The following is a 12,132-nucleotide window of genomic DNA, read 5'->3' as shown; positions in this document are numbered from 1 at the left end:
GATGGTGAGAAGAGAAGAGGGAAAGCTTGTGTTTGTGGTAGGCACACTTGGCTAGAGAGGTATATTGATTGGTGTGTGCCGGAAAGAAGGAGCTGGGGGGCCTACACACACCGTGGATGAACGACCTAAAGTGAAATGACGAATGTGCGTGATGGAGCTAGAGAATGCTGAGGGAGGGTGAGAGGGAGGCGGCGGTGTGCATGCACGAGAGAAAATTAGCGCTAGCTACAAATATAAGAGGATTGTGTGGGTGTAAAAGATGGATAGAGATCATAATTCATTATGAAAGTGGATTCAGATATTTGAAGAAGATATCATAGTGTTTTAAACCGACGCATGCATGAATATATATAATGGTGATACGCATGGTGTGGTTGTGAATGTGTTATACTACATATAATATATAGAACATTTATTTGAATTTATGATAATGTGTGGCTTTTGCATCTCAGGGCTAAATACTTGTCATAATGTAGGGGGCGGGGCACTATACTTTGTGTGATAAGCACGGAGTACGTATGAAACATGGTTTAGATTATGAAGATCTCATTAGTACATCAAATGTACTATTATTCAGTGACTTAGGGGTACGTACTATGAGTTGCTACTCTGGCTCTAGTTCGCGCTGCTCCTCCAGGCGCTACTGCTCCGGCTGCTATCTGCTATTGTGTTCCCTGTCGATTGCCTGTTGATTTAGATCACTGTTTCTCTACTACTAGTGCTCGAGCGGCCTAAACTACATGTGAAGTGCCTCTCTACTACCAGTGCGTTTAGTTTTGACAGTAACATTCAAATTCCACAGTAAATTTCAGTTTCGGTAGTTAAGTTCAGAGTCAACAGTTTTTACCTCATCTGTTGTAGTCAGGTGTTTTTTGGTGATGTAAATTTTACATCTATAATTTTTTGGTAATGTATTTTACATCATCTATTGGAGATGTTATTAGAATCCCAGAGATTAACGGTGTTTGTCTTGTACTGCTCCAGCCTCGACGTCTTACGGCTCACCGGAGCTGCTTCAATGACGGAACCATCCATCATAATACAGCAGTACCCCGGACACCGTCTACAGACGCCTCAGATCTTCCTCCGCACCTCCGACAGCCACCTCTGCCGCAACTTCTTCAGCGACCAACCCAATGATGCTGAGCTCGACACGGCTATGCCAAAGAGGTTGTACACTTGTCGCATCACTTATTACTCTACATTCATGTCGATCCATTAGGGCTATTTTGGTTCAAAGGAAAAAGTGAAGGAAAAACATAGTAATATGAAATTTTCCTATGGCACTCTACTTTTCAATTATTCATGCATTTCGTTGAAAGGAATGGAGCAAAACATCCACCTGGACCTACTTTCAAAATCCTATGCATGAAAACAAGACTAAGTGCATTAGTGGCAGAATAACATTCTAACTGTACACACTTTCATATGGTTTCACTTTAATTTGGCCGTGTTTCTTTGTATTCCTCTGCTCTTCCAATTCCTGTGAACCAAACAGCCAAGTTGGCAGAAATCCTGTGTTTACAAATGCTCTGTTTCCCACGTGCATTCCTATCATATTCTGGTGTTTTCCGTATCCCTGCGTTTTTAGACTCCTGAAAGCCAAAGGAGCCCTTACAGAATTACTTTAGTTACAGATAGGTGTCGAAGAAAACATTGTGTGGTTTGTCCTTCTCCTGTCATGACCTCGTCCACCTCACCAGAGCTACTCCATCGACAGAAGCATACATCATACTAGACATCACCGCCTCAGATCTCCTTCCCTGCCGCCGGCACCCACCACAGCTGCATCACCATCATCGACTCAGCAGATGAACCTGAGGAGTACACCGGTCCACAAGAGAGGTCGCACTCTTTTGTTTCTGCTTATGTTATGCATTGCTTAATATTACCTGCTACTTTATCATCATTTTCACCTCTTAGACTCCAAGTCAGGTCCAAATTAATGTTCAAACTTGAGTTTAAAAATTACTCGTGGGGCACATATCAAGGCTGCAATGAATAGTATCTCTGTCTATTATCTGGTTCACCTAGGGTATGCCTATGTTGTTCATCTTGGGTGGGAAACAAATAGTAAAGCAATCATCATCTGTCTTTTTTTAATTAAAGCTATCATCAGCCTGCTATCATTATTTTTGGATCCATCCACTGGTTGTTACCATCACTCTAGATTTCTGCATGCTCTCCTTACATAATCTCACTATATTTTTCGTATGCATGTCAGATATTGTACACAGTCATGCTAAACATGTAGAGAAAAAGAGAAGAGTTTTGCACGGCAATACAATGTCATGCAGACATCGCTCCATGGTGTGTTCAATGGTAAACCCTCTCCCCCCTCCAGATTGTAATCCAGAGGAAGATATCTGTTTTGAGGCGGATTCAGACGCAGCTGACCACTCCTATTTACCCCCCGAGGTGTTTGCTCTAACTTGGCATGATGATGTTGGCCATATCATGCATATGTTGCCTTGCAGTGCCTACTTTTGACATCATATATGTCATCTGCTTAGTTTAGACATGTTCTGTAATGCCACCTGTTTAGTTTCTATATCATATATGTGAATTATGCAATCTCATCTTATTTAGCCAAGCCATAATATATGTGAAATATGCAATGTCATCCTGTTTAACCAGGAATCATATATTTGAATGATATCTTGCCTATCCTTTTCTTCATTACATTTCCATTTGTCGACAATGTTTGTACATTTAACTACTCTTCTTGTGAATCGGCCATTTGAGTGGGTGATGGAAAAATCTGGAGTGAAAACAAGGTCTTCAGAGCAGACGGTGCTACCTGTCGAACCAGATCTCTTGCTGGGTCTCGATAGCTCCTCAGAGATGGATTTAGAGACAGGTGACCAGACCTATTCCCCCACCGAGGTGTGTGCTCTAACTTGGCACAGTTATACTGCTCATATCATGCATATGGTGTCTTGCATTGCATAGTTTAGACATCATATACACAATATTCAACACCATGTTCTTAGTTCAGACATCATATATGTGGATGCCCTCTGCTTAGTATATAAAACACATATGTGAATTAAATCATGCGATCCTGATTACTTACATAACATGTATGTGAATTATGTCATGCGAACCTATTTACTAAAGACATCATATAATTATCTCATACCATCTTGTTTAGTTAGTCATCATATCTTTGAATTATGTCATGCTATGCTATTCAGTTTAGATAGACATCATATATGTGAAATTATGACATGCTATCCTTTTTGTTAAAAAATATACATGTGAACTATTTCATGCTCCCTATTTTCCACACTATCTATTGCATCTGTCTCTCATATAAGGTATGTACATTCAACTACGTTTCTTGTTTATTAGCCATTTGAATTGGAGTGGGTGATGGCAGTATCTAGCGGAGTAAAAACACGGTCTTCAAATAAAATAGTGCTACCTCTTGGTGGAGATAGCACCCCGGTTGTACATGCACGAGAACCAGCCCTACCACACATAACCCAGAATCTCGTAGATTGTACCCCTACTGCGATGGATAGAGAACCAGCTTCACCCAATCTAACCCCAACCCCAGCAGATAGTAACCCAGTTCCAGTTGACACAGCACCATCTCCACCATAGAGCTCCCAAACAAGAGAGTTAGTAAGGCAGCTCTAGTGCCCAAAGTGCCAGTACTACCACGGCGAACCCCAACTCCACCAGTTAGTACACCTATTCCTGTGGACGAAGCACAACCAGCCATTCGTAGTTTAGCATCTATTGCATTAGATGTTGTTAAATCCTATGTGTGTATTTTCCCATCATGGAAATATTATACTGAAGATGAAGGAAAATGCCGGTTGTAGGTGTTCGTCCAGGAGTTATGTGTAAGTAATGTTTTTCATGGCAATTACTTTGCTTTGTCCCATACATTCTACCTCGATGCTGGTTATAATACAACAAATATTCCCATTTTTCTCTATAGAGAAGGACCGATTTGGAAACTCAGGATGAGGTAACATGTGCTAATACCTCTACTATCTTCAGGAATGCTTGGTGGCAGTATTGGAATTACCTGGAAAAAAACACTTCACTGGCAAAGAAACTCATCAAATTCCCTTACATTCTCCCGAGACACATTTACGGGACGATGATTGGGAATGCCTTGTTTTGTACTGGTCCCGAACCAAGAATGTGGTAAGGTCTATGAGCTCATTTTTTATTTTTAAGTACTATATGCCTCTGTCTTACTGTAATCTATTCATGTAGAACAAGTGCTTAAACCTGAAGAACAATTGTTCTCATTTAAGATTCCATTGCTATCATGCATACTGCTTTCCTCTTGTCTCACTGTATTTACTCGTACAAACTTATTTTTAGATTGAAGGATCCAATCGAAACTCCAATGGCACAACATGTATGTTTAAGCATGTTTCTTTAACAGGTTTGCTCTTCTAAATAGCTCTGTTGATTTCAATTTCAATTGTGTATACAGTTGACTTCTCATATCATGCACATTACTAGCATCACAACAACGCCAATAGTATTGTTCTACATGTAGACCCGTGGTACCCATCTGAAATCTTGTTGTGCCATGTAGTTTTCCACGCTTTGTATTCTTTCAATGTTGCTTTGTCTTGAGCTGATATGATTTGAACCGTGTCTCTATTTTGATTTGGTAAGACAATCCAGTGACCATAGGACATAGATATATGTTTGTTTGATACTTTTATTATCTACTACTTGGCAATAAAAGACTTGGTAGTTTAATCCTGTCCACCTTACTACTGAACTAGTTCACCGAAATGAGTTTCTATCGGCGTTCTGGGAACGGGGGTCCCCAGACTTGCCTGCCTGCGGCCCACAGCGTGGCTAGGCAGCGGGACGTACGGCCCATCTTCATCAACAAGGCATCCAAGACCTTCGCGAGGGTCCAAGCCTCGCGAGGCAGACGACGCAAGACTTCCTCTGGAGTAGCCTAGCCAGGCAGGCTCACGAGGAGCGGAGATATCAAGGCGGGGCAAACCTCGCGAGGCACTCGTGACGTAAGCCATGAAGAACGGCGCCAGTGCGCACAGCGTCCCCATTTCCTCTTTGGTGCTAAGGAGGCAAGCGCCGACGAAGAGTACTGAGGCATCAGGCAAAGGTTGCCTTATTGGTGCAACAAGACCAAGACCAGGAGGACGGCAAGGCGGAGGTCATCATGGAGCCCAAGACGGCGTCACCCCAGGGCTTTTCACAGGTGAAGACCGCTTTTGTCAGGATAGCTTGTACGAGCTGTCCCCCTTCAAATTTGCCCGTCGTTGTTGGCTCCCTTCCCGCTCAACATTTGGGAAGAGGACCAGGGCCTATATAAGTAGAGCTAGCCACCACTGTAGGGGCAATCTGATCTTAGCTTGATCCAATTCGATCGAGAGCCTAGCCACAAGAACACCTCAACCTCAGGAGGTTGTTCTTCCCTTGTACTGTTCATCATCAGCCCAAGAGGCAATCCACCACCACCACACTGGAGTAGGGTATTACACCACAACGATGGCCCGAACCAGTATAAACCCTGTGTCTCTTTCTGTGTTGTGAGTTCGTTGAGTTCATCCGCAAGACCTTAGCGAGCTAGAGCGTAGATCGGTAGGAGGGAAAGACTTAGCGCGCACCCCAGTGTTTGAACCTTAAGGGTTTGCCGGAACCCCACCTCCGACGTTTGGCGCGCCAGGTAGGGGTGCGCCGGAGCTCCTCTCCACCAATCTGCGCCCTATGCCGCCGCGCTTCACTCCCATGGCAGGAGCGCCGCCATCCGCCTCTACGACCGACACTGGCAGCAGGGAGTCTGGGTACCGAGCCCTGGACCCCGCCCTACGGCGAGTGCAGTGGCCAACCAAGTTCAAGCTAGAGATGTCGCCACGTTATGATGGCGCAGCAGATCCGGCGTCGTTCCTGCTGGCATACGAGGAGGCCGTCCTTGAAGCCGGAGGCGACGACAGGATCATGGCCAACTGGTTCCCCATGGCCCTCGCCGGCGAGCCACGCGTCTGGCTGCTCAGCCTCCCAGGATCCACGGTGGCGTCCTGGGAAGAACTCCGCAACCTCTTTGCCGCGCGCTACGCGGCGCCGGCGCACCACGCAGTCGCGGCGCTGCTGGGTGGCTCCCAAGCGCCGCCTTCAGATTGCCACGTCAAGCCTTTCCTCCGTCAGATTGGAGCAGCCTCCAAGCGCCCGGGGGCTCCGCTGGGTTGGGATTCACCGGAGGCTGGCCTCACCTTCGATTCGGAAGACCACCCTGGCTCCACCACCGGCTCCGGCATACTCGCAATGCTCTGTACACCTACCATCTGCAACGTAGCCGTCACCAAGACCCTCATCGATGGCGGTGTCGGCCTCAACTTGCTCTCCGTGGAAGCCTTCAGCCTCCTCCACGTGCCGCCCGAGAGGCTCAACCTCAGCAAGACTTTTTCGGGAGTAGGCAGCAGAGCTGCCCACTCCCTGGGGCAGATTTGTCTCCCCGTCACCTTCGGCACGCATGACAACTACCGCACTGAGCTGGTGGACTTCGACATCGCTCGCATCGGCCTCACGTACAATGCCATACTCGGGTACCTGGCTCTTGCTTAGTTCATGGCGGCGACTCACCCAGCCTACAACCTCATGAAGATGCCAGGGAGCAAGGGCATCCTCACAATCAAGGGGGACACTAAGGAGGCAGTGACGGTGCTCAGGCTCGCCTTCAAGGCCGCGGCAGCGGCGCAGCCAGCCGGCGCCAGCACGCCCGAGGCCAAGGAGACCGCGCCCGCCAAGAAGAAGCAGTCGTTCACCCAAGACAAGGCGGAGACCAAGAAGGTTCCGGTTGACGAGGACGGGTCTTCAGGAGCCACATTTACCATAGGAACCAGCCTTGACCCGGGACAGGAAGAAGCTTTGGTGAGGTTTTTGCGCGTGAACAAGGAGATATTCGCGTGGGAGCCCAATCAGCTGGTAGGGGTCCCGAGAGAGGTGATCCAGCATCATCTAAGGGTGTGCCCCAACATGCGCCCCGTGAAGCAGCGGGCGAGACGGCAGTCCGCCGAGAAGCAGGCCTTCATCGTCCAAGAGACACGCAAGCTAGAGGCGGCTGGCACCATTCGAGAAGTTCGATACCCTGATTGGCTGGCGAACCCCGTCGTGGTGCCGAAGAAAGGTGAAAAGGAGCGGATGTGCGTCGACTTCACCAACCTCAACAAAGCCTGCCCCCAAGATCCGTTCCCCCTTCCGCGCATCGATCAAATCATCGACTCCACCGCCGAGTGCGATTTGCTATGTTTCCTGGATGCGTTCTTTGGATACCATCAGATCAAGATGGCGGTGGAGGACGTGGAGAAGACGGCCTTCTTAACACCATGTGGGGTGTATTGCTACACTTGCATGCCTTTTGGCCTCCGCAATGCAGGCGTAACCTTTCAGCGGCCGATGCACATCACCTTGGGGCGGCAGCTCGGGAGGAACACAGAGGCCTACGTCGATGACATAGTAGTCAAATCTCGCGAGGCGAGGACGTTGATTCAAAAATTGGAGGGAGACCTTTGAAAGCTTGCGCCGGGTAAACATGAGGCTTAACCCGGAGAAGTGTGTGTTCGGCGTCCCCTCCGACAAGCTACTAGGGTTCCTCGTATCCCACAGAGGGATCGAGGCGAACCAGAGAAGATTAAGGCCATCAAAGACATGAGCCCACCATAGACCCTCAAGGAGATGCAGAAGCTAGCAGGGCGGGTGACCGTGTTAGGGCGTTTCATCTCTAAGCTAGGCGAGCGCGCCTTGCCCTTCTTTAAGCTCATGAAGAAGAAGGGCCCCTTCGAGTGGACCCCGGAGGCCGGCCGAGCCTTCCAAGAACTCAAGAAATACCTCACCAGCCCCCCGGTGATGGTGGCGCCAAGGCCTCTCGAGCCTCTGGTACTCTACCTCGCCGCCACCCCGTACTCCGCCAGTGCGGCACTGGTGGCGGTTCAGGAGGAGCACCAAGACAAGGGAGTGCCGCGCCAAGCCTGAGCTGATGCGGCGCAGGGTCAGGAAGGCACGGTGGGGCCGTCAGTAGCGGAGCACCAAGCTCGGCAGGGCAACGCCACAGAAGCTCATGAGGACGGTCAGATCTTAGGAAACCCCCCACCTCAGGATACGCCACAATCTCCGCAGGACCCGAGCCTTAACAGTGTGCCAGCCCTCGTCGAACACCCGGTGTACTTCGTCAGCACCGTACTGCGGGACGCAAGGGCACGCTACCCCATGTCGCAAAAGCTCCTGCTCGCACTCCTGGTGGCCTCGTGCAAGCAGCGACATTATTTCCAAGGGCACCCCATCAAGGTCGTCTCATCTTACCCGTTGGAGAGGGTACTCAGGAGCCCAAACTCGGCCGGAAGGGTCGCTGAATGGAACATTGAGCCGCAAGCGTTCCAGCTGGAGTTCAGCACCACCAGGGTCATCAAGGGAGCTGCACTCGCCGATTTTGTGGCAGAATGGGCAGATGCCCCAGCTCTTGAGGAAGGAGAAGACCGGTCCACCTCCCCAGGGAGTGAGGCACCAGACGGCTGGGTCATGCATTTCGATGGCGCCTTTGCGCACCAGGGAGCGGGGGCTGGAGCAGTGCTCATCTCGCCCACTCAGGACAAGCTCTACTATGTTGTGCAACTCTGCTTCCAGCACGGCGAGAAGGTCTCCAACAATAACGCAGAGTACGAAGGCCTCATAGCTGGCCTGAAGGCTGCGGCGGCTCTAGGAGTGAAGCGCCTCACTGTCAGGGCGACTCGCAACTCCTCGTCAACTTCTCCAACAAAGTGTATGAGCCGAAGGACGAGCACATGGAGGCCTACCTTGCGGAGGTGCGCAAGATGGAAAAGCAGTTCTCGGGCCTAGAGCTGCAACACGTAACCCGGGGCACCAACAAGGAAGTCGACGACATCGCCAAGAGAGCATCCAAGCGGCAACCGCAAGAGCCCGGCGTCTTCGAAGAGCGGCTCTTCAAGCCATCGGCTGCGCCACCTCTGTCAAGCACGGCTCAGCCTCGGGAGGAGCTCCCACAGCCCCCGGCCACGGGAGCCCCAGCTTGCGGCCCAACCTCAGGAGCTCGGCTGCTTTTGGTGCTCGAGCCCTAGGAGGAGTGCTGGACCAAGGAATTCAAGGAGTATCTGATGCACGGGACGCTGCCGAAAAAGGAAGAAGATGCGGAGCGCGTGGCCCGACAGGCCAGGACATACTGCATTCAAGATGGCGAGTTATACAGGAAACGGCCGAACGATGTTACGCTGCGCTGCATCTCCGGCGATCAAGGAAAGGACTTGCTGGCTGACATACATGGCGGCGACTGCGGACACCACTCGTCGTCGCGGACTCTCGTTGGTAAGGTGTTCCGCAGTGGGTTCTATTGGCCTATAGCACTGAACGATGCAGCCGAGCTGGTGAAGTCTTGTGAAGCTTGTCAATTCCACGCCAAGCAGATCCATCAGCCTGCACAGGGTCTCCAAACCATTCTGCTCACATGGTCATTCGCGGTCTGGGGGCTGGATATCTTGGGCCCGTTCCCACGAGCGCCAGGGGGCTATCGCTATCTCTATGTCACCATCGATAAGTTCACCAAGTGGGTGGAAGTGGAAGCTGTCTGTACCATTCCGGCCGGCTCTGCTGTCAAGTTCATCAAGGGCCTCGTGAGCCGCTTCGGGGTCCCCAACCGCATCATCACAGATAACGGCTCACAGTTTACTAGTAACCTCTTCAAAACCTATTGTGCTAACCTTGGAACGCAGATCTGCTACGCTTCGGTGGCCCACCCTAGGAGCAACGGTCAGGCTGAATGCGCCAACGCTGAGGTCCTGAGAGGCCTCAAGACCAGGACCTTCAAGAAGAAGCTGGAAGCCTGCGGCAGGGGCTGGCACGACGAACTTCAGTCCGTGCTATGGTCCATTCGTACCACTGCCACCAAGCCAACGGGCGAGACTTCGTTCTTCCTCGTCTATGGAGCTAAGGCGGTCCTTCCTCATGAGGTCAAACATCGCTCCGCACGGGTCCTGGCGTTCGACGAAGCGCACCAGGATGCCACGCGGGGGATGGACCTCGTGCTGGGGGAGGAGCGCCGTCATGAAGCTGCGCTAAGGGAGGCAAGGTACCAGCAAGCTCTGCGGCGGTACCATTGCCGCCACATCCGCTCCAGGATGCTCGAGGTAGGCGACCTCGTCCTAAGGCGGGTCCTCTCCAGGGAGGGGCTGCACAAGCTTTCACCCATGTGGGAGGGCCCGTTCAGGGTTGTTCATGTCTCCAGGCCGGGTGCAGCGCACCTGGAGATGCAGGATGGGACACCCATCCAGAATGCCTGGAACATCCAACACCTCCGGAAGCTTTATCCATGACGCAAGGCCCAGAGCCTGAGAAGCATGGCCCAGAGCCTGAGAAGAAAGGCCCAGAGCCTGTGAAGAAGGCCCGGTGCCTGTGAAGAATCGCCGCCCGTGACACTCTCACGTAATAATGAGTTGGGGATGTACACGCCCCGGAGTCTCAGGAGCGCCGGCCTCAGGCCCTGGGGCTCCCTCCCACGCCTAGTGGACAGCACTTAGCTCCGCGCTGGTGAGAAGACTTGAAGACTACATTAGGTGCCGGACGCGGCTTTTCATTTGCTTCCCGAAGTTGGCTCGCTTTTCCTTAATCAAAGTTGCTCTTGGCGTTCGTTGCTGATTTGGTTCCCCAGTCTTGTACCGCTTCTTTTTGTTTCGGCTCCGGTTTGCTCTTATCCTCTCTCTCGCATGTCTCGCGAGGGGGCTAGGCAGGTGCCCTCGCGAGCATTTTTCTTCTTGTTGCCTTTTCGCGAGCCACCCTCATTTGAGCCTGGAAGCTGGCAGACCTCTCCTAAATCCGTGCCCCGCGGGTACCGTGATGCAAAGCGCCCAGTCAAAGCTCGGGTGGATGGCAAGTTTTTGGTACACCCCCTAACGAATTTTTTGCAGTTTCCGAGCAACGCGGACACCACGCGGGAAAAGGTTTCCTAAGCATGTCAGGTTAAGTTATCTCTGCACAAAATAAGCAGCACGGCGTGTGTCGTGGTTTTGTCACGGCAGATGTCCTCATGAAAGGACTTAGTCATGGAGCCATCGAGACGGGTTAGCTTGAAGGGGTTAAAGCGGACACAGGAACGCAAGAGAGTTTATACTAGTTCGGCCCCTTCGATGAAGGTAAAAGCCTACGTCTAGTTGTGATGGAATTGATGGGGCTTCGATGACTAGGGAGCAAACAAGCTTCGCCTAAGTCTTGAGTTGTTGTATGTTGTCCTTGAACCGCCGCCGGGTCGTCCCCTTATATACATGAGTGACGCCCGTCGGTTTACAAAGTCCCAATACCGGCTCATAGATGTGTCCGGTTTGGTCTCTACTTATTCCTAACTTATAATACAAGTTACATACCAACGCCGGTTTACGGCTACAGGCCTTGAACCAACTATGGGCCTTGAGCCCTTATCTGCCTTCTTGGGCTTTAACATACTTAACTACTGACTAAGTTAACCCGGCCCAGATAGGCCGGTTTACACCCAGTAGTAATATCCCCAACATTAGGCCCCAGATTAATTTGAACAGGTTCGTGTCAATCCTTAGCGAAAATCTTCATCTTCAACATCTTCTTGTAGTTTGTTGAACCGCCGTGATGTCATCTTCTCTATTCGTTGTAAACCGGCGTGATGTCACCTGTTATAAAGAAACTTATCCACGATACCTTTTTTGTTTAATAGATCTGCGACAATCGAGGCGACAACTCCGTTTCCAAAATTCGCGGCCCCTTGATTCTCGCGCCTGACACATGTCCTTTTGCTTTATAAATAGGACCGAAGGGTTATTTCTTTTTTCCCCTTCGTGCCCTTCTGCTTCGTCTTCCTCGTGTCGCCCAGCTTCAGAGCTCCTGCCGCCGCCGTTAGCTTCTGCACCAACCTTGGCCGCTGCATCACCCTGAGCGCACTAGAGTACCGCGGCAATCTTCCTCGTCTTCCTCAGCGCCAGTAAGTCTTCTGTTCTTTTCAATACAGATCTGTTCTATGGTTTCATGTTCTTCTAGTGTTCATCGCCTGCTTCGTGTTCATACGATAGATCTTAGATGCATCTGTGAACCCTTGCTCTGTGTAGCGGTAGTTTTTAGCATCTGCCTTCAGTTACATGCCTCAAGACCATAGAT

Source organism: Triticum urartu, chromosome 2 (assembly GCF_003073215.2).
Source record: "Triticum urartu cultivar G1812 chromosome 2, Tu2.1, whole genome shotgun sequence".
Classification (NCBI taxonomy): Eukaryota; Viridiplantae; Streptophyta; class Magnoliopsida; order Poales; family Poaceae; genus Triticum; species Triticum urartu.
Note: the sequence above shows the minus strand (reverse complement) of the source record.